The following is a 5,955-nucleotide window of genomic DNA, read 5'->3' on the forward strand; positions in this document are numbered from 1 at the left end:
CTGATATTTGGCTCCTTCTAGTTACATAAAAACTTGCTAAATTAATTTTGTCTTACGTTTCAAGCAGTAATAGAATTGGCTTTTTATATTAACACTCAAGTGCACCTCACCTAAATCATTAGTTAAATTATCATCATTTGTCAAATAAATCCTTGCCTCCACTTCCAGGGATAATCCACAGTTAATAACAGTTTGTGCAATATAGACGCCTGCTGGGGAAATCTTAAGAACTTTAGATGGCCTGTATTAAAATGTATTACTAGATCATCTGTATCAAGGCATCTGAATCTCATTTGCAGAAGGCCAGAAGTTATTTTAGTATCACTGCTGATTTTTTGTGCTTCATTATGTTGTAATTCATGTTTCTGAAGATTTGGAATTGTAGTCAAAAGGCATTTCTTTAGGGAACAGCTATTATCTGCATTGTCTGAAAAACAATCCAAAGAAGTGATAGGATTGTAAAAGAAACAATATTTTACATCATATGAAGTTAGAATTATTCTCTGAGGCTCTATGCAGATTAATGACCTTCTTTAATGTGTAAACCAAAGCATGATGCATTCTGGGTTCACGTGTTCTGGGATCAGGCCATTTTGGGAATAAGCAAGCGGTCTAGCTCTGGTATGGGCGTAAAGCTGAAGAGACAAAATGTTACTTCTTTCTTTCAACAGCTAAAGGATGATATTTATAGGGCTAGGAAATAGGGAACTGTCAATATATCAGATAGTCACTAGCCAAGGCTAATAATAACCACTAATAATAACCCTAATCAAGCACCAGCAGGGAGTTCTAATTAAAAATGGATGGGCTAATATGACCCTGTGATTATTACAGGACAAACTGCACCTCAGCCCTCTTTCTTAACTCTCTGGGTATGTCTACACAGCAAAGAAAATACTTCAGCTGGCTCATGCCAACCGGCTTGGGCTGTGGGGCTGTTTCATTGCTGTGTAGACTTCCAGGCTTTGGCTGCAGCTCAAGCTCTAGGACCCTGCGAGGTGGGAGGGTCCCAGAGCTCAGGCTCCAGCTTGAGCTTGGAAGTCTGCACAGCAATGAAACTTCCCCACAGCCCAAGTCAGCTGGCCCAGGCTAGCCACGGGGGTCTAGTTGCTGTGTAGACATACTCTCTGAGTGCTCCCACCTGAAGTGTTCAGCCTCTGGCCTTTACCTGTCCCACGGTGGAATCTCATGATTCCTCCACTTAGACTGGAACTCACGTACACTACCCTGTGTATACCAAATGCTTATCACCCTACAGATCCAACTAGGTTTGGAGTACCTGTGATTCCTCCCTTTGGGACCTGTGAGCAACGATTACTCCTTAAAACAGAGTAATTTTATATAGCAGTTGGAAGAAAGCATTAACGAAATATGGATTATATGCATATTAAAGCCATGTCTACACTACAGGTGCTAAAGCAGCATAGCTACAGTGCCATAGGTATGCTGCTGTAAGCCCATAGTATACACTCAGACTACACTGATGGAAAGTCCACTTCTCTGCACAATGGTTGCTAAGTCAACACATGTTCTTCCATTTACCTAGCTGTCATTACACAGGGGATGAGGTCAGCATAGCTATGGCACTCAGGGTGTGTGTATTTTTCACATCCCTGAGCACCACAGCAATCTCGAAGTAAATTTTAAGTATAGACAGGGCCTTAGTCTTCTCTAATCATATGCTATAGGAATGGAAATGAACCAGTTTACTGCTGGCAAACCCAGATGATACTGTGGGTCTCTGGTCTCTCAAGCTTTGTTTTCACAGCTAAAAAGGTGGAATTTTTTATAGCAAGGTAACTAACGTAATAGTTATCTCACTGTAAAATCCTAGTGGAAACCAGCTCCCTGACATCTTTATCACGAGATAGCTAGGCAAGATCAACACTCTCTCTCTCCACCACCACCCATGAAGTTGTTTTTCCCTAGTTTGCCCTATGGTAAAAGTATATTGCCCAGTCTCCAATAGGATTTTACAGCAGCATAGCTAGGTGTGTGAGTATCCCATGGTAAAAACACCCTTTTTTGGTAGCAAAGACAAAGCTTTACTCTGATTATTTCTGACCCACACTGTTCAAACTGGTTTCAGTGCTCCTCAGAAGAGACAGTAGATCCATTATGGCTACATGCTCTAGCATTGTCCCTTAATGACCTTTAAGTATAAGCTATTAGAAAGTGCCACTTCCTTCTTGCTGTTGCTCTGCTATAGACAGACTGACCCTTGGAGAAAATATCTACTTCCATATATGGGACAATCACAGCATGCTAGTGACAGATCCAGATACAATATCATTACAAAGCATGCACAAGTTTGTCATGGGCTCTATAGGTTTTTGCTCCCAGGACTTAATGACACCTGCAATGTCACAGACTCCTTTTAGTAATTGCTTTCGATGCTATGGGTCTGGAAAGAAACCAGTACAATACAGTCTTAAGAAAGGCACTTGGGTATTAAATCTGTGTCCTTGGAGACATCAGCTAGATTAATTCTAAATAACAGAACTATAATTTGTAATGAAACAATGAATTAACAAGATTCAGACATATATGGCAATCATTATGGGGAGAATCTGGCTTTCTATTTCTCTGTAAGATGATTTGAAAGGGGACAATTGTTTGTCAGTTCTGTGGCCCACATCTTCTGCTACAGAGCAGCCATTTTCTTCTTCCACTGAGGGAAATTTTGATCCACACCTGTGCCCTCCATCACACACTTACTGCTGGTGTAGCCGGCAATGCCATACCTGCGTAACCCTCTCCTCCTGAGCTGTGCTGTGTGGTCCTTGACTCTAGGTACACTTGTTGCTTAGTCATGCTTTAAAATGTCTTACTCGATTAATTATTCCTTCAGGACAGAAATGCCTCATTGACTCATTCTCTCTTCAAGAAAGAAAGCAACAGTTTTAATAACAACCTTGGGTTTATCTCATACTGGCTGCCAGTAAGAGCCATAACTTACACTGATTTTCCAGGCATAAATTAGGGCAGTTTATCAGGGATATGATTTGAAAGGAAAATTATCCAAAGTCAGATTCTCTCTCTCTCTCTCTCTCTCACACACACACACACACACACACACACACACACACACACACACACACACACACACACACACATAAAATTATACAACAAGCAACAGAGATACCTCATCTTTTAGATCAGATGAGAATATCAATCTCTTTATGCTGGAGATTTAGATGAGGCATTGGTGTTAGACTCTTCAGGTCAGGAAGCAGAAACCCTTCTTGAAAGAGCCCAATCAAACCAGGCAAGTGTGATGATTCTGGCACTGATAGCTGCCCAGTTCTTACCCGCTGTCAAGCTGTCTGAAGTGGTTCACAAATATGAGTACTGACCTCAGGGCAGACTGTGAAGAAGCAGGGCACAAGCCCCAAATGGGTTGCCAGTTCTACCATTAGAAGTTCACCAACCAAGTATCAAGTGTGAACTTCTCAAATGCTATTAACATGGAGTCAGACAGTCCCCTTGGGTACTCTGGTCTACCTTGCCACCTAGGCAAACTTGCCTTTGTGATAAATGGTCCCTTAAACCAAAAATTACAATAATATTCAGGTTACTCCCAGTCCCAAAGGACCAGTCACCGTCATCAAAGAGAACGATTTCTCATCAAAGAGAATGTTTGTAGCCAATCCTATAATGAACTATCTAAGGATTTATTAACTAAGAAAAGAAATAAAAGTTATTTACAAGGTTAAAGCAGGTAAATATACACACAAATGAGTTGCAGTCTTAGGTTACAAAAGGTAATAGAAGGTGCTGTAATATGCAAGCTCTATAAGTCCTCTACGGCTAACTCAGGCCAAACAGTTGGAGATCCCTTGCTTATACTTAGAAACCTTGCCTCTCAGAGTTCAAGCAGTTTCTTATTGTCAGGGATTTTTATTCCCTTCCCCCAGAGTTCAAGCTGATGGGACAAATCTACCTGCACATCTCCTCTTCATGGGTGTGAAGGAGGAATCAACAGTCTTTTCTTCTCTGATGTTCCACAGTGGTTTTTCTGGTGTCAGTGGGCCTTCCTTTGCTGGGCAGGAGATGACACCTCTTATGGAAACCTATTATTCACACTTGGTAATGCTTCTCTCCTGACTCTGATGGTTCACAGTTTCAGAGCAAACACTTAAATACTACATTATAAGACAGGATACACTATTATATGTGAGATTAATGCATGCAGCAACTCAAAATCATTTCATCGAGTCTAAACACTAAACACATGTTTATGGCTAATACCTATTTTAACAATACAGTAACTCCCCACTTAACATCCTCTTGCTTAATGTTGTTTTGATGTTATATAACTGTTCCATTACAGAACGTGCTCCTTTAAAGTTGTGCAGTGCTCCGCTATAACATCATTTGGTTGCCTTCTTTGTCCACAGCTGGCAGCACCTCTATCAGCTCCCTTACGCCTCTCCCCCCAGCACCTCCCGCCGGCTGGTGGACCCCGCGGATCAGTGCCTTCCCCCTGCTCCTCCCCGCCTCTTGCCCACAGCAATCAGCTGTCTTGTGGTGTTCAGGAGGGAGTGGGAGGAACAAGGATGCAGTGCAGACCAGCTGATTGCTGCTAGCAGGAGGCGGGGGGAACAGGGGGAAGGCGCTGATCTGCCGGCAAGGTGCTGGGGGGGAGGGCATAGAGGAGCTGGCAGGAGGGCTGCCAGCCTGTTTAATACCTGTATTAAATTGCTTGTTTAAAATTGTTTAAAATGTATATAATGCCTTTGTCTGGCAAAAAAAAAATTTCCCTGGAACCTAACCCCACTCGTTACATTAATTCTTATGGGGAAATTGGATTTCCTTAACATCGTTTCACTTAAAGTCACTTTTTTCAGGAACATAACTACAAACATTAAGTGAGGAGTTACTGTACTAACACACAAGTGAGCCAGACTGGTTTCCAGCTATGCATTTGTCAGTGTTCAGTGAAGGCTAGGGGCCATGGCATGAGCTGGCACCTGGTCAGCCAATATCATACCCACCACACTGTGAAACAAGTAAACAAATAGAAGAGACTGAACTTTTTATAAGCTCACAAAGATGGCCTCCTGTTCTTGCTTTCCAGGTGCTCCTCTTTCACAAGCTAGTTCAGAACCGAAAGTTTCCACAGTTGTCATAGCTACCATGACCAGATAGCATAACCTAATTTCCTGCTGACAGGTACAAGATGGGAGCCTGAGTCTATTACTGACGTTCACTGCATAGTTTTAAAAGTTGTATTAGAATACTAAGTTATCAAATTTGGCATGACGTTTTGTAAAATCCTGCCGTGTTTGCATTATACATGGGCTATTGTGAGTCATTCCTTCCTGCTTATTGCAAAATTTGATGCAGCATCTCCTGTAGAGAATTTGTTTCTTTTAATTATTTCTGACTGAATAATTCCTTTTAGTGAATGATTTCTATGCTGATTAAATTGGAAGGATTAAAATTAAGTCAAACTATACCTTTGAACATGAATCTAAAACAATTACTATGCAAACTCACAAGTGACACACTACTGTAGAGGATTTAGGACACATGTTATGCTCTGTCATTCAAAGAAGATTTAGGGACTCTGAGATAATTTATTTTAAATTGGGAAGGTATTTGGCAAAGATGTTGCTACTGATTACATGTGTAACCATGCTGAGTTTAAAGAAGCACTGTGAAAAACATTCACCTAAAAACTTTAAACCATTTTAAACTCATCTAGCTTTCAAGTCTCATTACAAACTCAAAACTTAGATCAGGTTTATCAAAATGCTTATTAACAGTCAGAAAACCTTTGAGTGAACTCAGTTTCCAGCAAACAAATATGTACTACTGTTATGGCACTATATTAATTATAGGCCATATGTTTATGGCCTTATTCAATTTTTATTCAATCCTTATGCAGGCAAGCTAATATTGTTAACAGTGAGAGTTCTCTTGAATAGAGAATTGGCAAACAATAATGCT

At 40.9% G+C, this 5,955-nt stretch overlaps 1 long non-coding RNA gene across 1 annotated transcript; it reads right to left on the bottom strand.

Annotated features, from left to right (window-relative positions):
* Positions 1-4,139, bottom strand: LOC120369393. The gene is made up of 3 exons (XR_005583143.1): positions 3,944-4,139; positions 2,745-2,880; positions 1-427 (listed from the first exon to the last, which is right to left on the bottom strand). It is a non-coding gene; the product is annotated as an uncharacterized LOC120369393 (long non-coding RNA).
* Positions 4,140-5,955: the final 1,816 nt, after the last annotated feature.

Source organism: Mauremys reevesii, linkage group 7, assembly GCF_016161935.1.
Source record: "Mauremys reevesii isolate NIE-2019 linkage group 7, ASM1616193v1, whole genome shotgun sequence".
Lineage (NCBI taxonomy): Eukaryota > Metazoa > Chordata > Testudines > Geoemydidae > Mauremys > Mauremys reevesii.